We start from the raw sequence: 22,580 nt of genomic DNA on the forward strand, positions 1-22,580 counted from the left end.
AATTTCTAACCTTGAAAATTATTTTTCTCCCACTGAAGCAATTTGCTGCACCTTCCAGGAGTTCTTAACATTTTTGATCATCTGAACTTAGGAAAAAAAATGCAAATAATGTAAAGACAGGAGACTTAAAAACTGCTATCATTCTTGCATTCATTGCCCCCAATGATACCTTTAGCTAGCAATCTTCAGTGCAACAATTTCCTATTTTAATACCTCACACTCTCATTGGTTGATTTGATCAGGTACAGTATCATAGATGTCAGCAATCATGAAAAAGATTGTAACAAATGTTTTTAGTGGTGCTGGTGAGTCAAAATCAAATCTCTGGTGGACTTTTTAAGTAGCCAACAAAGCCAACAAAGACAGATGGACAAAGCATACATAGCAGCTAAAACACACTAACTCTTGTCATCATGTTGCTGTAGATGCCAGTTGGTCACTAAATTCATTGGGTAAAATGGAAAAAAACTTTGTATCTAATAAAAGGTAAGTCTTGAAGGCAACATAGCGATAAAACAAATTCCTTCTATCTTTGTTGTCTAGAAGTTCAGCATTTAAAGATGGCCATACTGGGCCCCTCAGCAGTACAAGTTTGATCAGCACACAGCTCAGCTGCCTACATAGGATTTTTGTCTTGCACTGGAAGCAGTCCTACTTGAGGTTTTCACTGCACTTACTGCAGAAGGCTTTTGGGTGATTGGCTCAGATAAAATGTGCCTTGAGTGACAAAGGTGAGGAGGCTGAATACACATTTTCTGGTTCTGAGTATGTCATAACAGTTTGTAATGAGTTTCACATTTGAAGGAATGCCTAGTATTTAGAGAGATGATTTCTTGTGTGGATGTAGGAAGAACTTCGCAGGATAGCAATGTAATTATATGATACTACATGTTTTATCCATTAAATATCTATTAAACGAAATTAACACTTATCTTAGAATTTCTCACTGAATTTTATATGTTATAAGCAGTCAAAGAAACTCTTACGGACTCCTGGGTTGTCCAGTATTGCTGTGGAACATATATAGTGTAATGCTGCTTCCAGTAAGGACATTGATAGCAAGATGTTTAAATGGCATGATGAAATTATAAAGTGTAAAAAAATATTATAAAGTAGTAGAATATAATCTTTTTCATCTGTAAATGCATCCACTATTGTGCAAGTTTATATACAGGACACTGAGCTCCATGACACTTTACAACTACTGAGCATAACTTAAAAATTTAGATAAAATTTGAATAGCAAATGTCAGATCATATGAACTTGTAGATAAATACATTAAAAAAAAAAAAGTAAAATTTATAAAAGACAAATGTTCACGTATAGAAACTGTAGAACAGTGGAACAGGAAAATAATAAAATTTCCCACAAGAAGGATATAGATACTCATCAGTGATCAGACAATGAATATTATTAAGCTGTCAGTGGAAATTTACAGTGCAAACTTTGAGCAAAGAAATACGAGCTCTGTATTTTGAATCTAGATCTCCTAATCACATCCACTGGGTTTTGTTCAGCTGGTTAATTTATGTAGTTTTGCTCTTGAACAGTATGCTTATTTTCCAATAGATGGTGTCAACTTCATGGGAATTTGCACAACTTGAATCTTTCTTAGCCTCATCAAGATATAAATATCAAAGGACTCATGGGTGGTGAAGAGATAAAGTAGATCACAATCAAAAAGAAAAACAAAGCAACAGCTTGCAGGATTTTTGTTTCAGGATGCAGAACCTGTCTATGAAAAATATGTTGCCTCAGGGTATAAAGGAATTCATTTTAAGGACTAAAATTATATAATAGAAATCTAGTGTTTCCTTACTTTTTCCAAGTGCAAGAAGGGAGGATCTGTTAGAAACATAGGTATGTGTCTTATAGATCTACACAGGAAAAACAATAAATGCTTGTAAAATCTACACAGAGTTGAGCTAAATACTGTGGCTTTTTAATATAAATTTCATAGCTTATAGTATGGAGGTCCTGACTTTGGTTTAAAGAAGTACTTTATAAGTGGTATTTTGGAAAAAGCATTCCTTAAGTCTCACGTTTATTATTCATACCCACCCTTAGTTCTTCTCCTCACCACCATCAGCAGAACAGCTTCTTTCAAGTAAACTGTAAAACACATAAATAAGAACATTTGGAAAAAGTGCTTCCTTTGAAGGTTAGTGGATCAATAGACTCTAAATTTTAGAAAATTTCTGAAAACAATAAAAGCAAATTTCTGTTTCTGTTACATGCACACACATGTATGCATCAGCTTTCCACTTAAAATGGAAAAGAATAAGTGATTTTAAAATAGGATATAGATGGAGCTCATGGTGTGTCTCCTCATCTTCAGAACTCACTAACTTTCAAGCACTGTGGGTGATAACTGTGTCAGTGATGCAGATTGTACTATTGTAATTCTATGATTAGCTGAGCAACAAGCTCTGTTAGCCTATATCTTTACGTATATTAGCAATGGGCAAAGCAAAAGTATTTATTGCAAGTCTCAATCTGAAAGCACTCAGGAAGATTCATTTGCTTGCTCAGTGTTTATTGAAGGTGAACACAAAAAGGAAGCAAATGAAACCAAATAGAATTTGGTTTTTTTTTAACATATTCAACAGTACAAAACTCAGTATTATAAAGTGCACAGTCATGCTCCTGAAAAGAAAAACATAAATGTCTACTATAAACTCAACAGGGAATCCATCATCCAAAAGGACTGAGAAAGGGACATACCTGAGTTAATCAGGGTATGACTGTGAGTCACAAGGATACTGCAGTCATTAAAAAGGCAAATATGATCTAAGGATGCTTCTGTTAAAGTACTTCCTGTAAAGAAAGACATTATTATTTACATTCTATAGGGCACTGATAAGCTTTCATCTGAAATATCACAAACTGTGTACAACTCTGGCTATACATATCCGTGAAAGATTAAGTGAAGCTGAAATAACTGCTTGGAAATATTAATGGACTGATCTGTAGATGGAGATCTTGTGTTACAGGAACAAACTAAGCAAAATTACTCCAACCAAGTTAAAGGTGGGATCGATCATGAGAGCATTCCGTATAAACACTGGAGACTATTTAAAATGAAATATAAAGAAATTATAACAGTAGGGAAACATATCATTAGAACAGGAACAGGAATGCAGATAGCTTGAAAATCTGAATTATTATTATTTTTTTAAATCCATTGTTATTGCAAGATTCTAGAAGAGTGTTCACTTTCAGTAAGGAATACAGGAGACCTAATCAGTCCTAAAATGGATTTTGATAAATTTTAGAAAAGATCTCTAAAATAATATGTATATGGTAACCTTGTTTAGGACTTGATGGCTTATCATACATTTCCTACGAATTCACTTTGAAAAGATTTCTGGATATTGTCTGTGATTTTTCCTTCTCTTGTCTAACTGCACTGTATTTAAGTTTTAATTTCATACTTAAATTTCATGACCCTTATTATAAATTTAGAACATTAAGTAAGGTTTTTTCTATCTATAATAGAAAAGTTGTAGGAGATTCTTGATTTTCACTTGTTCCTCTCCTTCTAACCTCCCTCAATTTGAGAAATACCATTTATTTGTTTCCAAATTTCAGTTGAAAGGCATTCAATAATTTTCTCCTCTGAAGAAGCCATTGATAATCCTGTCTTGCGGAAAGCAGAACATTAATGGACAACAAAATTAAATGAATTCCAAGACACAGACATAAACAACTGTATTTCTAATGGCCATAATAAATCTTAACTCCTAAAATAAATAAATAAATAAACAAAAACCCACACAGATTTTTTCATTTATGGGTAAACAGTTGCTCAATATTTTAAGGTAGGAATAACAGATCTCAGGCTTATTTAGGGAGCACAATATGTCTAGCCTCATCTCCAATTTGCAGTGCTAAAGCATGTCTGAATATCTATTACTAAACAGAAATTAATTAAAAGCATGAATCCACGCATAGCATTAAAATGAAGACTGAAGGCAGAAAAGGAATAGCATCTGCAGAAAAAATAGAACTGAAGTGGCAATAAAACACCTTTGCAGAGTCACAGACTCCTTTCTCAGTTTGGCTAGTTTCCTGTTAATCAAAGCATGGTCAAAAAGAGAAGTTCTGTTTTGCTTTTAAATATGAATGGATTTGCAAAGAAAGGAGCTTCTGAAAAACAACAACAACAACAAAAACAAAGAAAAAAAAAAAAAAAAAAAGGTGATATACAGCTTAAAGTTACTTTTTTTCTTCAGTCATTTATTTATTCTTTAACTTGTACCAGTACTACTTTTTGTGGAGCTCTGCTCTAAAGTAGTGTGAATGAATGTTCTGAAAATCAAAGAATTAATATTCACCTCTAATACTAAATACTAAAATATGCATTCTGATTTATCACCCAAAATAAAAAGCTGGGACAGAATTGCAGAGATCAGTAAATGCAAATACTAGAGATTTTGTTTACAGTCACATAAGTCAGATCTTTTTCCATTATGAGTGTATACATTAAGAACTATCTTTTTGACATACTACTAGTTTTTAAGGGAAGAAAACAAAGACAAAAACATATTTCTTTTACCTGGTTTATGTTAGTGTTCAGGTAGAAAGGCTCAAACCCAGTAATTCTAAGGATTCACACACACTAAATGATCATGTCTTCACCGTGTAACAGATAGAAGAACTGCCCATATGCAACAGCTTTGTATTTGAAATACATGCAGTTGCTCCTTCACATTCAGCGCACAAAACTCACACAAATCAGATCACGTCTTCTTGAGATTAAGAACACCTAATTTAACTCTTGCCAAGACTCAGCCATCACAGTCCATGTATTAACCAACCACTGCATCATGTTTCACACTTCTAAAGCCAGGGTTGCATGGAGGGGACCTGAAATGTGTGCCAGAAAAAGTACATTACTAAAAATGTTGATAGAACTTTCTACCTTTTACTTAATTCCAAGGAAACTGGACAGGCACAGGCAAAGAGCAGTATTACAGTGTGCTTCATTTAATTCTCATTTGACTTCTTCAGATGCACATCTGCTCTGTTCATAGTGAAGTAATGTGAATTAAACCAGTTTGGCCCTTCAACCATGAGTTTGCACATAGATTAATGTTGAAATGGTTTTCCTAAACACTGGTATCATCATTTTTTACTGTTCTACTCTGATCCTGCTGCTAATGACAAGAAAGATCACTAGCAAGTGAAATAGGAGAAAAAACTATTAATTTGGGTAATGGATTCTTGATGCATATTTTATATTTCCTTTTCCATTACTTATCTCAAGTATGTCCTTTCAACGAAATAATGTGAAGCTGAGGCTACAAGATATTAATATTTCCTAGAGGTAATTGATACTAGAGGTTGTATTGAAATTGAAGTACTAAATAGGAAGTTATGGCTAAGTCCCAGATCCCCAGGAATGAGCTTATTGTTCTTGAAATGCAGTTCTGAAGGCCAGTCAGGTATTCCCTCTGGGTTTACAGGAAATCCGAATATAATGAAACTGCAAGATCAAACCTCCCACATCATCAGTTCTTACACTGACACTGTCAGTTCTTACACTGACAGTGATCATCATCATTGTTCTCCTTCTGCAGTTAACTGCAATTGTGGGGGATTCTGTGGCTAAGGTCATTTGAACCAATCTTACACTCTTCTGTGTACTGTCCTCTGGTTTTTATGGAGAAGTTGGTCTGTGTAATGTGCGCAGCTTTCTAAGATATTTAGAAGCTGTATTTCATAACTGCTACTATGCATGTCAGCATAAAGCAGTGAATCTGGCTTGAATTTGCTTTACTGAATCACGACTGACAAGCCACAGACAAACAGAGCAGCATGGCACTAGGCAAAATTTCCATAAATGAGGTAACAAAATATCAACAGATTGAAACTGTTTACTTCCTTCTTTGTGATAGAGGCTTGTGCTGAACTTAAAAGACCTAAGTTATTAAGAAACGATAGCCATATTCATGGAATGAAATCCAAAGAACAAAGGAGCTTTGAAAAATAAATCAGGCAATCCCACTTGTCTAACAAATCAGGATGCAAGAAAATGTTCTCAGTAAATCCCATGAGGACTGTCACCCTCAAAGTTAGTTTCCTTTTGCTCCAGCTCTACTGATCTCTTTCTCCAGAATCATGTATCAACATGAGCATCTCTTATGCCCACTTCTCTCAAAATGCAAGTGATATGAGCCCATAAAGCTGACCTCCCTGTCATAAAGCTCCACTGCTGTGCCAGACAAATGCATTGGAGGAAAATTGCTGGTCTGTATGTACACTTCTGAACAACTCGGTTTCCTTATTCCTGAAGATGGTATAGCCATATCTAAAATGTCTCTCAGCCTCATATTGCTTTTAACCTCTGGCTGCTGCCCGTGGATTTTCCGGTCGAGCAACAGGTCAGTCAGCTCAAACTATACCAGAAATATGTTTCTGCAAATCATGTGCTGCAACCAAATTCAGTGCACTTCTGTATCTAATTTTTATTAACACAAGCGTAAGCTTCCCAAAATTAAATGTATAAAACAGACAAATTTAGAAGTCATCTCTACCAAAAGATTAAAGGAATTTACTACATTTCTGTGTCATTTTGTAAAATCTGTACTTGTATTTCTTAGTTACTTAAATTTTTTTTTTAAAAAAAAACATTTTCCGATCCTCAGTTCATGAGTTTGCTAAATTTTACTGTGCCTCCTATATTCAAATGCAAATTTTGATATATATGCATTCATGTGACCTTTAATACAGAATTCTTCTTTCATTTCAGTGATGTATTCTAAACACTATGCAATTACAAACAATAAAAATGCAAAATAATGTGCAGATAGGTATATGCAGAATACTTACTGGAATTAAGTATAATAATTTCTTTTTTTCTATTATTGTGAGCTCTCATAAGTGTGCAGATGTCTCACATTTAGAAATTTAATGATTTTAAAACTACAGAGTTAGAAAAGATACACCCATGTAGTTATGTTACATGAAGTTTCTTTGACCTACTGTAAATTAACACTTAGTAAAATCTTTTATCCCCTCTAGGAAAAATAAGAAAGAGAGGTTACTACTATAGCAACTTTATGAGTGGAGTACAATATAAAAATAAAATAATTAAATTTTTTGTGTTCTGTGTAGAATTATACCTGCAATTAAAAGGGAGGGAACAATTTGCCTTGTCAGTAAAAAAATTTTAAAACCAGCATAAGTAAGTGTTTTGCTCTTGCAGTATGGTATGGGTCTTTTATGTTTGCTTTGCTTTGTATTCTTAAGGAGGAAATATATCTGTGATTACGTCAAAAGTAAAGATGCAACGAAAAAAATAGCTTGTAGACACTAATAAAATTGAGCGAATAGAAGTCCACCTCTGCTCTCAAACGGTTCAGATAGAATTTGGAGAGCAATATAAATTTTTTTCTTTCTCTCTAGTTCTCTCCCATCAGCTACTGATCTCTGCCCACATATATATTTTTTATTTAAATTAAATTGAATAGAAATTACTGTGTCACTCTCTGCTTTGCAAGACATCATAAAATAAAAATAAAAGTATGTGCTCTATGCCAAAATGTTTGCAGTTCAATTTAAGGATAGAGTGTAGAGGAACATAGAGTAGAGAAGGGGAGATTAATTAAATTGGGATGAACATGGTATCAAAAGCAGATTAATTTTGATGGTGATCAAAGAATTTCTATTTGCTATACACTCACTTCAAAATAATAAACAGAAGTATAAAATCATGTTGCATAAATGGGGAGAGGTGTTTCTTGAAAGCCACCCACAGCAGACTTGGGTTTCCAAGATGATTCAGGAACATCTTTTAAGATATCCTTTTATCTTTTAAGATGTTCCTGAATAGTTTGTGAAGGATGCTATAAGCTCTAAACTTGCCACAGTTGTGCCTTCTTTACATATCATATGACTTTGGTGGTTTCCCAGGTAATATACTTAAGATCCTCTGGAGTAAGTAAAGAATTCTCAGGGGTAATTTGTTCATAATTTATGGGCTTCGTGTCAGAATGAAGATGTTAAATTTGTTGTCGTGTCTCTCTCTCTTCCTTTTCTATTTTTTGACTTCTTTTTTATTTTTTCTTTCTGAATTGCACTCTATACTTATGGCCATCTATGTGTTCTTTGGCTCCTCTAAGGACTCACACATCATACAGTAAAAAAAGCTTTCACTACCCATTCTCAAATCATGAAGTCATATTTTTATTAACCAATTCATCTTCTCATAATGGAAGCTGGAGTCCAAAACTCTTGATTAGCTACTCTTTTTTAGATTAGGAGTTGTACAGAAAGAGCTTAATACCCTGTTCTGAAGGTCGGGATTGCACAGCTTTGAAATTTAATGAAGATAACTTGATTAATTTTGTTATGAAATTTTAGTTATGAACTGCTGCTCAGCTCATTTCAACTGTATACACTATAATATTATGGTGTATGCACACACACATACCATAATTGAGAATACAAAATCAAGAACTCTATCTTTTAAATTGAAGAATCTAAATTATCTGTGCAAATATAATTCAGTCACATTAAGTATGTAAAAGAGAACAATATTGCAGAGGATAAAGAAAGATTCAGAGCTGTATAATCCATTTTCCTTGTCTTACTGCCTTTCCTGCCTACTTGGTCTCTGCTTCTCTGCCCTGAGGACCCAAATAGGCAGAATGGGGTTTTTCATGTATCTGTTTTCCTGGGAATTCTATTTCATTTAGAACATACAGAGACTCAATAATAAGCATTTATTCAATATTCTGTTTTCCAGTCAATTTCCAGTGAGCATTCCCATGATTTATTTTAATTTATGCCATTCACATCACTCTCCAAAGACACAAATATTTATTTCCTCATGGCTTTTTTTTCTGTGGTACTTTCCATTCTATTATGGAAATACTACACAAAGCTGTTGTGAAATGACAGGTTGGTATTCATTCCCCATTCTACAAGTGTTCTGAAGGGGCTGATTTGCAAAATACCCCTGAGATTTGGATGTATGTTTGGAAATGTTTGTCACTTGCTTTCTCTCACAGACATCTTGTAGAACAGAAAGATTAAAAATGTGGCTGACACCAAAAAGAAACTGTGTGGTATACTTGTGGTTATGGCCTTTTTCACTGTGAGGTTCTTCAGTGGTCTTAAACTGAACACCTTTCCTTGCTTTCCTGCAGTTCTGTCTTTATAGTTACCATTTTCTGCCTGTGGTAAAATTAATAGAATGCTCCCAAAGACATGACTGTGTTTCTTCAAAGTCTTAAGCAATCACAATTTTTCCGTAGTGTACAGAATGAATGACACTTGGGGCTTAGGGTAAATAAAGGCAAGACTGCTCTGACCTGCAGCATTGTTTTCGATTTACTATGTCCTTACTGAAATTAATTTATTCAGCTTCACTAGAATATCCACCATGTGGGACCTCAAACTGACTTTTACTTCTTTCTAGAACTTTGATTTAATAAATTTGAGTTAAAATTTTAAGGCTTTGTACTATTAATTTGTCAAGATGAACCATGCGGCAAAGAGAAGAGACCTGAGTTCCACATTGATTAGGTATTAATAGATACCACCATCAAAATTTAGACCACCAGGCCTATATTCATTAAATCATTTGAAGAAACAGAAAATCTCATTTGGCAAGAAAATGTGTATTTTAATGACTGATTGATTATTTCCATCAATATAAAATAGAGCTCAGATATGCACACACAAAACACCCTCTAGACATAAATTCTTCTTGAAGTTATCACTCTTATTGCAATTTGACACATGAAACAGGAAGAAAAGCACTCAATTATTATTATATAATCACACGTGGGAGACTTCAAGGCATGGTATGTAACCAGGCAGTCAGAACCAAAGGGGTATGATAATGTTTCACTTATATGTAATCATATAAATTCTTCAAATTTTACTGCTGCAATAAATAGCTTTCAGTGTGAATAGAGCTGCCAGTTAATGTCACAATATTTCACCTACAAGACTTGAAGAGACTAATGCACTTCTATGAAAATCTTAAAAGCTAATATAACTAGAGCACTGGTTTAGTCTAACGTTCATAATCTGCACTGCAGTTTCCCCTAAGTCAAATCATTTAGTGTGCCCCAATCAAATAGCAGCAGCAGAGCTAGAGCAACAGATATCAAGTGCCCAGATTTATGTATTTATCTGGTTTATAATCAGTGGGAGGGTGTTCTGGTTCATTCATGCAGGCAGCTCAGAACCATATGCCTGTTCACTCCTTTCTCCCAAACTGGGAGGGGAAAGAGATCTGGAAAAAGGTAAAAGTCAATGGAAAAGATAAAGACAGTTTAATGGAACAGAAAAAGAATGGGGAAAATAGTAGTGGTGATGATGATGATGATGACGACGATGATGACGACGATGATGGTGATGATGATGAAAAAAAAGCAAAATAACTGATGCTGAATGCAGTTTCTCACCATCCAACAGTTCCTGAGCAGTGGCAGCTCCCCATCTCCAGACAACCCCCTAGTCTGTCCCCTCCCAGCTCCTTGTGCACCAGTAGCTCCTTGCTGGCAGGTCAGTGTGAGAAGCTGAGAATTCTTCAACTTAGTGTAAGCTCTGCCCAGCAACAGCCAAAATATTAATGTCAGCATTATTCTCTTCAAAAATCCAAAATGCAGCATCATACCAGTTAGTAGGAGGAAAACTAACTATATCCAAGCCAAAATCAGTAGAGGGTGATAGTAGAGAGTTGTGTCTATATCTATTCTTTTAGCATAAGAAATAGAAATTTTGCTGCCGGTGAATGTAAATGTTGAATTATGATATATGATATATTAAAATGAGCCTTGAATAGAATGGCAAGAAAATTGATGCAATACTATTATATTTGTAGTTTCCAATGACACGTACAATCAGTGCACTATGTAGTGAAATGTCACTTTTGCTTTTAGTTGATAATAATTTATAATACTGTCAGTTTGATCTGGGATGACCCTGTCTGATTGCCAGATGACCACCAAGCCACACTGTCACTTCTCTTCAGCAAGATGTGTGAGAGAAAATAAGATGAAAAAAACAGTGAGTGGAGATAAGGACAAGGAGTTACTCAGTCCGACATGGGACTGCCTCTGGTCTCTTCTTACAGAAGAGACTGCAGTTTTCTATTTACCAAAACTTTACCAAGCTAATCTAGTGCATAGTGAAAGAGAACACAGTGATGCACAAAAAGCAGTGGCTGTGTTAAGAAACAGGTTTTTGAAGCTGAGAAATTACTTTATCACATAGTGTTACTGTGCTCTTCGTATCTGTGGTATTTTCCATGGAAATAAATAGGAGGCATTACTTTCAGAGAGACCTATGAATTCAACTGATTCTAGCATTTGTATATAGCAAATTTTCTGAGAGAATGATTTGGCATCTGGAAAACATATCCTGCTGTAATTGAGAATATCACAAATGCAATCCAAGCTGCATTTGAGAAAGTGTCTTTTGTATTGTCTACAGCTGTAGGCTTCTGATATTCTGATATCTGATTAAGTTGGCAGGAATAGTGTTTGGAAGTTGAAGACAGATGATCTTACATAGAAAGAAAAGGGTCATTTTTCAAAAGAAGAGTACTAATACAGTGAACCTAGGGATCTCAATCTTTTGACATCCACAGATAGGAAAGATAATATATCCAATATTTACAATGAGGACAAAGGAGTTCTAATTTGATATGGGCCACTCTGTAGCTTGTGCTTTGCATGAAAGTATATACAGAATATGGCTGCAGAAACTGAAAGAGTAAAAGAGACCATTTTGCCTTTCAATAGTGTGAACAGAATCATTGCAAGAGTTTAATGCAGTGCTATAATGGTTCTAGGCACTGCTGTGTCAAGAAACTGAGAGTTAGTACACTTCTGTGATAATCTTTTGGAGTGATAGTCAGGAAATGTTTGAATTTGAGTGTTGTACCCCTGCACATTATCAGCATGGAAATCTGTATTCAATGGAAGGGCATGCGAACTTCTTTAAATATCAATATTTTTGGACAGAATATTTTCCTGACCACATAGGAAATCTCTTCGATTGGCTCACAGACACAGAAAGCAGCCTCATGCTGCTTTTCGGCTGCAGGGGAAAGGAGAGAAGTAAACTGAAGAAACTCTAAAGTAGCTTTTAGTATATGAAGCTGAAATAACTTCACTGTGACAAATAAATAAATAAATAAATAATGTGATGGAAAGAGTAGTGAATTAAAGAAGTGGGAGAGCAAGAAATCTGGTATCTTTATACAAGATAAAAAGTGAATCTGCTTGGTTCCTCTTTTGCAGTATATCATATACCTGTAGTGCATTACTGTGTAACATACTCAAAACTTTCCTAAATTGCATCCTCAGTATCAAGAAAACTCAGAAAACAATTTTTCAACCCCACATGCCAGTGAAATGAATTTGAATCTCCGTTGTAAATTACCAATCCGCACCAGGTTAGGATGTCAGCTATGTTCTCTTTGCTCTTTATGCACACTATTAAAATCTATTGTAAGGAAGAAACAAAGTATGAGCTTGAATCTAAGATTTAAGAAGTGCGTTTTTCCTGGTATTTGGCTCAAGCTAAGGGCGAGAACAGAGATATTACAGATTACAGGAGTCATAGCTATGTAACAGTACAGCAACTTATCCATTTACCTCAGATATTCAGTTTTAGAAATCGTTAACTTGTCTTTCTCCTAATCAGTGACCATGCAGTACCATAGAAATCCCATATGAAACCTCATAGAATGGCTGGCCATTTATGAGATGCAGACTAAATCACAGAGGACATATCCACCTAATTTTTCTTCATTAGATAAGGAAATTGGGTTGATTTCACTCTTGATCACAATAGGAAGATAAAACTATTAGACCATGCTAGGTCAGTGAGTCTGTGCTATTGCAAACCAGTATTACTTATAATCACATAGTGCTCACTATTTGTTCTGTCTATGTCTGGGAAGCTTTTACTCCAAAATGGCACAAATACTAGTAGTGTTTTTAATAGCTGTTCAATGATCTCTATCCAAATCCAATCCCAAGGTAATACTGTACCTATATGCCCACAAAATCTCATATCTTCCCCCAGATTGGTTTGATAGAAAGCGCTGTTTTATCCTTTCTACCAATCATTTTCTGACATTACAGCTGTCACATTACTGACACCCACTCAGTGGTGGGTGGCTCAGTGTTATTTTGAGAAGGAAGTGCAGTGGTGGGGTGCTACTTACTACCCTGCCTGTAGGTTCCAGCTCAGTAGTAGGAGAGTGAGGGCTTGAGAGTGGGGACAGCAGGAGGGGAAGACCTAGGCTACAAAGCTGATCTTGCACATTTGCAAAGCCCTTCTCTGGCTTCTAGTGATTATTAGTTCAAAGCATCTGTTGACTTTGCCTTTACTGAAGCACACAAAAGAGAATAATCAGCTCCTCAAAGCTCTGGAGCACAAAGGCAGCAATCTGGACACTTTTAAGATATACTTTTTTGTTGTTGCTTCTTCTGACTTTATTGCAGTACAAAAACGAGTGCTCTGCTGATAATAATCTGAAAGCACTGCTGTAACCTGAACTAAATTATTGGCATGGTTAAGGTAGATGACTAGTTTATTACAAATGCAGAAAATTAGACAGCATTTTCATGCCTTAATGGGACAGAACATTTCCATTTCACTGATTTTTGTCCTTCACTCTGCTCTGTTGTCATTAATATACTTCAAAAGGCCCATGATGTGCATGTTTCATGCAAAATGCGTATGGGATTTGATTACAATCTGCAACAAAACTGCAGTAAGTATATAGCACCCATTCACATGCTTGGGTCCCAAATCAGAGAAATGCAGATAAATCTATTTTAAATAGGTTTAATTTCTGCATTTTGGGGCATTCTTTGTTGAAAGTAACTTCTGAAAGGCTCTGGGAGCATGAATGCACAGAGAGACAAGTTTTTATTACTTGTTCTGCTCTGCTAGCAAAACGAAGTTGTTCATCTGCAGATCCATGAAGCTAGTTAATGAAGAGCTGCAGAATTAAGACATACATCATGGCATAGTTACAGAAATTACTCTATGTAGTGAGAGCTGGATGTTCAGAAACACATTAGTGGTTAAATGGCACAGAAACTGCAAGGGTAACTCTATATCATCTGAAAATCAACATGAAGTCTAAGGATGGTTGCTTATCTGAGGTAAGTTAGGAACAGCATGAATCTTTCCTCTAGATGCATTCTAACATATATATACTATTGTGCATATTTAATAAATACTGCAAAAAATAAACTGAAATAATTTTCAGTTCTAGTTCAGATAATACATTCAGAAAAGTCAAAGAGTTTTGATACATTGATGTCTGGTGGTTAAGTAGATCATCAGAGCGTTTTCTATTTGAGTATCAGTCCCAAGAGACAGCATTCTACACAGAATGTTATTTGGAGAGAGACCTGTAAGAATTAGAAGTAAGGCAGAACTTCTGGGGGCTCAAAGTAAGGAAAAGCAAGCAATGGAGCACGAAGTAAGCTGTGAGAATAGTCCCTTGAGTGATCTGGACCAAAGGCAAAGGTGCATCACATTAAACAGAGCACGTCAATGAATGAACAGAGAATGGATTTGTTTAATGAATCAGTTAAGGGTCTACTTGATCACAAATCATTTCTTTCTGAAAAAATAACCCAGATTACTTGTGAGTATCCTTCATATTTTAAACTCCAGTGAAAGTTTTCTTCATCTCCTATCCTATACCCACCAAAAAACCTCCAGATTTTAATAAATTCACACCAATATAATGTATTTAGTAAGAAAAGATATTTTGTCATATCCAAACACCTGAAAATAGGAAATGGAGATATGGTTTTTATAGTTATTTATAGTAAATTTAACGTCTTCACTTCTATGGACTGCTTTTAAAGCCGTTTGCCACAGAAAGACAGTGTTGTCACACAAGTAAAATTATTTTGCTGTTGTCCATCAGAAGATGCTTTTTCATCATTCTGTTCTCTTTTCATAACTGCAAAGAGAATTGGGCAGCTTGCTCCTCACAAATAGATGTAAAGCCTTCTTGTGATTTTATGAAACATGTTTTTCTTTTTATGTGTGCAAAACTAACTGACAAAATGTATTTGTTTTGATGGTAACAGAAACAAGACAGAGGTGGCACTGATTTTTAATCATTAATTTATCATCCAGATTTTGTATATGTCTGAAGAGAAAGAACAGAGAGAAAACAGAAGCACTTGGGAAAACGTAATTCTGTGTCTAAAGTAGCTTGTGGTAATAACCAGGAGGATGAGAGGAGATGCTCAGAGGAAACTCTGCCTCAGGAAAGCAGAAAGACTCCTGCAGAGTGCTTGAAAGGGAGTCAATAAGATATAAAAGCAGAATAATGCTCAGGACAGAGCACAGAGCGTAGGAGTCCATACACACAAGACTTTGAAATGCAGAGTGACTTTCTCAGTACTTCAAAAACACACTGTCAAAGCCAGTAATCTTACAGACGTCTGAATCCAGTGGACAGCCATGCCCAACAGTTTTGTATAACACTACATTACTGTATATAAACTTTATCTTATGTCCTTGCTCTTGTTTTCTTTGCTCATTTTCTTTTCTTTCCCCCAGTGATCACAAGTCAGGCATTTGGTCAGTGAGGCAGGGACGGTCATGTTCCTGCAATTACCAGTCAGTGATGTTGGGTCTCTGTGACTCATTAGTTTTGGCTGTTTCCAGAGGATACAGCACCTCTGTGCTGAAAGGGCATATATGCAGTGGTATCTGGATCTGCAGCTAAAAGGATTTCAGGACACAAGGATCCCTACCAGTTGTCTTTCAGCAAGGAGAACAGGTTCTACATTTAACACTAAAGTGGCTAAAGACCAATGAAAAATATGAATATGTTTTTACCTCAGATAGATAATATTTGATAAATTGTTTTAAACCTACTTATTTTATGACTTGAATGGAAAATTTACAATAGCTTTATCAGAAGGTTTAGCTCATTTAATTCATTTCATGGAGAACTGAAAGCTGCCACAGATGATTCTCAGAATATTCTGGAAGCAAATTCTAAAAATGATTAGAGTTTAAAATTTCAGCTATGTTTTCACCACAGATTTTATCTGGGAACAGAAGAGATAAAATTACTTGAATCAGAAAATTTTCATGCCAAACCCTTCCACCTGTTCTACAAATGGTGGTGTGGGTACTGCCACCTGGAGCTGTTGCTGTGTAAGGAGGAGGAGAGGATGGGAGAGCCAGCAGCTGCTCTATGCAGAAAGCACAATGATAACGAGCAGAAGTAGCCAGAGAATTAATGCAAGTTTTTTTTTCTCAGCTGTTCAAAGCATTTTTAAGCAAACTGAAATCAAGGCTGGTGATTTCATCTAAGCTTGCAGAAGTGCCAACACTAAAGGTAACAGTCTGATAAAAGTTGGAGCTCTCAACCTGATTTACTTGGCAGTAAGTGTCTTGGTTTTAACTGAGTTGTGTTACTTGCAGCCAGGTAGCCCTCTGCAGCTAGAATGGCAAAAGCTGTCTTCTAAATCAGTGAGGGGTAAGATGCTGACTTGCTTAGCAGTCGCTGTTTGAGAGTATTGTAAGAGTTAAAGTATTTATAAACAGTGCTGTACAGTATGCTAACACATTAGAACATCTGATATCTGCATGTAGCAATAAATAACAAAGACAGTTGTAGAATCATTAAGGTTGGGAAAGATCACTAAGGTCATCTAGTCAGACAATAAGCCCCTTACCACCATTCCCACTGAGCCACATCCCTCAGTGCCACTTCTCCTCGGTTCTTGAACACCTGCAAGGACAGTGACTCAACCATCTGCCTGGGTAGCTCACTTCAGCACCTGGCAACTCTTTTTGAGAAGAAATTCTTCCTAACATACAACATGAACCTCCCATGGCACAACTTGAGGGCATTCCCTCTTGTTCTATTACTGTTGCGCAGGAAAACTGGCTGACTCCCACCTCTCCACAACCTCCTTTCAGGTACCTGTAGAGAACAATAAGGTCTCCCCTGAGTTTTTCTCCAGACTGAATGATCCCAGTTCTTTCAGCTGCTCTTCATAAGACTCGTGCTCCAGACTTCTTACCAGCTTTGTTGCCCTTCTTTGGACATGATGTCTATATGAATAAAAAGTCCAAAATAATAATAAAATAAAGCTTATTTGGCCTGATTTCTATTACAATCCATAGCAATGAAGTGATTAAAAAAATCTCTAATGTTGCTGGAATCAGAGTTTCCAACTGGTCATACAGAAGTATCAGGTTCCATATTCAGTTCAGTCTACTATAAGTAGCCTAGAAAGGTCACATTAAAAAATAAAATAAATAAAATAAATTAATAAGTAAATAAATTCTAAGGAATATACACTAAAAAGTACTTTCTTGATACTCCTTATTTTACCTTTAGTTTACCAGACTTTATCACACAGATGTGACTCCAGACTTCTTAGAAGCATAATAAGCGCTTATGTTTTCAGGTGAAATTAGATCAAAATGATCGTTTTGACTCCTTTGGAGCAGAAGGTAAGCAGCTCTCCTGACATCCAGACCAGCAGAGACAGTGCTAATGTATATGTATTGCTTAGGCTATTGTGAGTCCGTGGTTCAGTCTGTCTCTACACTGTAGAGGAAAGGAAATGCTCTGTCAACAAATAAATCCATCAGGAAACACAGTATTTCTTTCATCCTACACACTGAGTGATTTCCATATCTTTCACTTTCTTAGTAAGCATAATCCCAAATAAGTCATAAATATTGGCTGTAGTCAGTTAGTTATTACTTTAAACAAGGGCTTGAAGATTCATCATGACTTTGATGTATTTAAAAAAAAACACAGCTAAAATGCAGGAACAGGAAATACTGAGGTTGATTTGATTGTAATAAAGAACAAAACAGCACCAGGGTTTCTCAGAAAAGTGATAATAGCATGAAGTTGTAAGAAAGTTCAGGGCTTTCAAGGGATAGGCTTGAATGTTTAAAAGGCACGTGAAAAAGAGGAGGAGAAAAATAATTGGGATACATGGGAGAGTTCAAAAATAATTGATGTCCAAGGGCAGACTAAAACTGTTGCTATTTTTAATGAATGCTTAACATTCTTTTTAATGTGCTCTTCTCATTCTATTCCATGTCTGTAACTGCAATTTTCAGAGTTAATCTAAATAGAATATTATTTCTGGAGGTCATGACTATTCCCTTTATTAGAGTAGCAAGGAAAAGTTTTGCTATTCTGAAATATGTGAGAACATCACAGCATTCCTTGTTCTCGTGAGCAGAGCCCACCTGCTTCTTCCAGTTGATTTATCTCCTTTTCAAAGACCAGTGTCCTCATATGGCTAAAAATTAGCTCCAGCAATTTGCATGTTAAAAGAAAGCAGCAATCATATGGGCATCTCTTTTACAAAAGTAGAGCTTATGTAAAATGATGGTAAAGTTGTTTTATTTTGACTTGTTTTGTTTTGTTCCAAAAACTGAGTGGTTCTGGCAATTAATAAGGACATTTCTTTATATACTGGAATGAAATAGCCCATTTGATTAACATTCCCTTCACAGCTCTTATGTTTATTTTAACCACCCCATTGGTTAACTGCCCATTGGTTCAGGCAGACTACAAAGGTTGAATGACACATACATCTTCCCATGGCCAAGGGCAGCAAGCCACAAACCAGAAGCTCTGCTAAGCCAAGAGAAGGAGTAGCTCTGGGAATGGCAAGGGATGTCAACAGTTTTATTTTTCAAAGGGACTGAAAAAGGACTTGCAGCTGATGTGCCCAGTGGCCAGGCATTGCTGAACCTTAAAGCTTTCCTTCCACAGCATCAAATCTGTGTTACCTCAGAGGCCCCACATCCACACAGCCTGACTCTTGACTCACCTCCATATAGGAACGGTCCTCAAGAGGCGTGCATAATTGCAACGGTCTTCTTTCCCAGGAGAAGGACAGATAAAGTTGCCTTCCTACCATTGTTTTTTCTAACGACAGCCTGTGAATGCAATGAGACACAAAAACTGGCATGCTCAAATACAAATCAAAACACAGAGGCATTTAGAAGTTTGTGTGCTGCTTGTTTGCATCTGATTGCCATTTTTCCTACTGGGAATAATATTTGCCTTGTGTTACTGGCATTTTAAAACAAGTACAGATATCTGAATATCTGCCAACTTCTTGCACATATCAATATGTCACAACACAGTACAATTTCATTTTTGGAATGTTTTGTTTTTACAGGCTTACCCATGCTTTGAAAGTTTAATGCAAATTTTCCCCGATTATATTAATTTACCCACGAGAATCTTAACAGGAGCTGGATTTGTATGAGACATCCTTACCCATGGGGACAACAGAATGTAGCACGTTCTACTTGGGGAACAGAGAGAGCCTCCACAGAATACGAAATCTTAACATCTCTTATCAGTCCTACAGATTCACTGTTAAGATATTGTTGTTTCATGAAATCAGAATGGAAAACAAGTCAGAGAGGGAACGTGAAATGATCATATTCTATTATCACAATCTTAGGGTAAGAACCACAAAGCTATAAATTCATACAAGACTTCAGAATATTCCTGAAACTTAAGGATGACACAGGTACTCAGAAATCCTCTCACACAACAAATAATTATACTACTTTGTTATTTCTGAACACTGTACATCTAAAGAAAAGAAATTTCCTCATTATTCAAACCCAGATCTACTGTTTATGGAAGGTCCTGTGGATTTTTCCTGATAAGTAAACTGCATTTAGCCAGTGCTGTGCCCGTTCTGGGGACTGTGCCATCTCACAGTGTGGGATGCACAACTCCAGTCAATCAGAAGGTGGCACCTTATTAACGCTGCTGCAGTGCTGCTGTGCTGGCATGGTAGTTGGTCTCTGTGCTGTGCCAGCTGCAGGGGGCAGGAGGATTGGGCTGCTGCAGTTGAGACAAGGGGAAAAGTGCTCTGAAGTGTGAGATAAAGGCTTCTGGTGATGCAAATAGACCTGCCAGCACCAGACAGAGACAATTCTTGGAGGCATATCAAAGACATGATAAGATTATCTATAATCTGAATGCATAGAAACAGACCAGATACCATTATTATTATAACTCTCATTGTATTTTACTATTCCTACTTTTACTGAGTGAGTTTTGGGTCTTTATACCATGCTCAAGTGATGCATATTTCCCTCAAAGGTTTAGTTCCAGCCCTTCACAAATTTGCAGTGATTAGATTTTGATGAGCATTTAGTATAAAATTATATAAGAATAGCCATAAATGTATCCTTACGGAACACTCACCGTGACAGTGCCAACACATCAAGGCTTGCCCCACATTTTAGGAGCTGAAGGAGATACTTCGCAGCTTACCTAAACATAATACAACTGATTTAGTTAATAAAGTTGTAAGTATTTGAAAATGTGCACTGTGTTAATCATACAATCATTTAGGTTGGAAAAGGTTGTCTAGCGTAACCATCAAATGTCAACTTGTACTTATTTTTCTTATCTGGCTGAAAAAGAAAAGGGAACTGCATCTAAGAGATACTGGAATAAGGCAGTTTGGAAATTGTAATGCCAGACAGAGGTTCATTTTATTCTGAGTTGTAAAAATTCAGACAGTGAACAGAATAGAATTCCCACAGGTTCCTCAGTTCAGTGCAGGACATACTGCAGAACTGGTTTAACATGCTTTACAAATCAGACGCTTAACTGAAGGTGCTTCCAAGATCAAATGGGAGAAACACAAAAGTCCCAAAAGATGCTTGCTTCCTACTAGCTTGCTTGGTGCTTCATCATTCCCATACTGTCTACGAATGAGTCAACCTTATTCATTCCTTTCTTGCTGTTCCTGGCTTTGCAGGGCTCTCATGACTCCTCTCTTGGTGCCCCATTGTCCTCACTTAAGTTCCAGATTGTGCAGATATTTTTATATGCCTTTGTTCCCCAAGGGTTTGTCACCACTGGCTCTGTGTCTCCTGCCTCTTCCACTGGAACCTGTCTTCCTAGAGTGTTGCTTTCTCCCGACTGCCAAAATGAAAAAGTTAAAACTCCAATTGGCAGCCAAGTCATCCTGTGCCAGGCAGGGTGCCACACATGACAGCATGCAACTTTGAATTTGTTTTTTCAGTAATAAAGGAGAATAAATGACAGCTGGAGGTTTAAATGAATTCTGATTTTATTTGGAATAAATTTTAATTGACTTTCCCCCACTGACTCCCTAAAGAAAAACTCTGATGTGAACAAATTGATGCAGAAGCCTGTTCTGTTTGAAAACACATGTCAAAAGTACCATGTGATCAATGAATGACTGACATTTTTAATTATTCTTTTTTTTTTTTTTAATAATAATGCTGAAGAATCACTTTTGATGTTTAGTTGTCTAGCAAGACAAATGGCTCCCAATGAATACATGCAAATTGTAATTGGAGGGAAAGGCTGAGAAAGAAATAATTCATTTTCTGGTTCAACACAATTGTCTTAATTTTAGTGCTTATAAACCTGCTATTAACTAATACAACCGAAGTTTCAACAAAAGCCAACTTTATGTTTTATTAGTCTGGCCTAAATAACCTTTAATATATCTTTGAATAGTAGTTTACCCAACTTCTATGTTTTATTAGTCTGGCCTAAATAACTTTAATATATCTTTAAATAGTTTACAGTAATAATTAGTGTAATGGCTCCATTTGGCACTTTTTAATGAAGCTGTTGCACTGCATGTGCTGCTTCTGAAGGAAATGAAGTACAACAAATCTTACTGAGTTATTATTTCATTATCTGAAATTCTGGCAATGCTTATGAAAAAAAAAAAACAACAAAAACAAAACAAAACAAAAAAACAGCATGCTGACAAAGATTACTTACAAACTTATCATCTGCTGCCAAAATACAAAAATAATAATAAACTAGTTCCAATCCTATCACATAGTGATTCATTGTGAAAGAATTCAAAATGATCACTGTGATTCAGATTTCACAGCAGCACAGTTGGCAAGCAAAGTTTAAACAGATAGCTTGTGTTTGATCATTTAAGGCTCTGTAGCAAAGGAGAAAGAAAAGCACTTCTAAGGGCATTTCATTCTGTTTATCTTCTGAAGGCGTGATTCACAGAGGGAAAATGTTTCTCTATTTCACTCACTTGTTTTGAAAGTTTACTAAAACTGAAAGAATTCCCAGCTGCACGTGAACGCATCTTAGTAGGTCCTACAGCCAGCTGAGTTAAACAGGATTATCTCCCTTGGCATCACCTCTCTGCAGGATGTCAGTTGTTGCACACAGTTGATTAAAAGATGCTAAGTTCCAGTTCAGAATATTCAAACCCTTACTTCTTATCCTTTCTTTGCAACACCTATGGTTATACTCTGTTCTTCCTTTTTGCCCAGAGATGACAAATACTCAACTAATTCTTTCAACAGATGAATGACCAAGGTACCTAGTCACAGAAGAGTAGCATCGCCCAAATTTCCCATGCTAACCCCTTGCATGAAATTCTGGTCCATTTCCTTTTTGGCCAGCCTCTAACTGTTGGCACCAAGGACCCTGTGGGAGTTGGTTTCTCTCTTGCAACTGACAGGTCAGTGGTTGTGCTTTGCTGATGTTAGTAGTATCATCGTTTGCTGTGTGCTGCATCATTGTGCAGCTG

Source organism: Coturnix japonica, chromosome 1 (assembly GCF_001577835.2).
Source record: "Coturnix japonica isolate 7356 chromosome 1, Coturnix japonica 2.1, whole genome shotgun sequence".
NCBI lineage: Eukaryota > Metazoa > Chordata > Aves > Galliformes > Phasianidae > Coturnix > Coturnix japonica.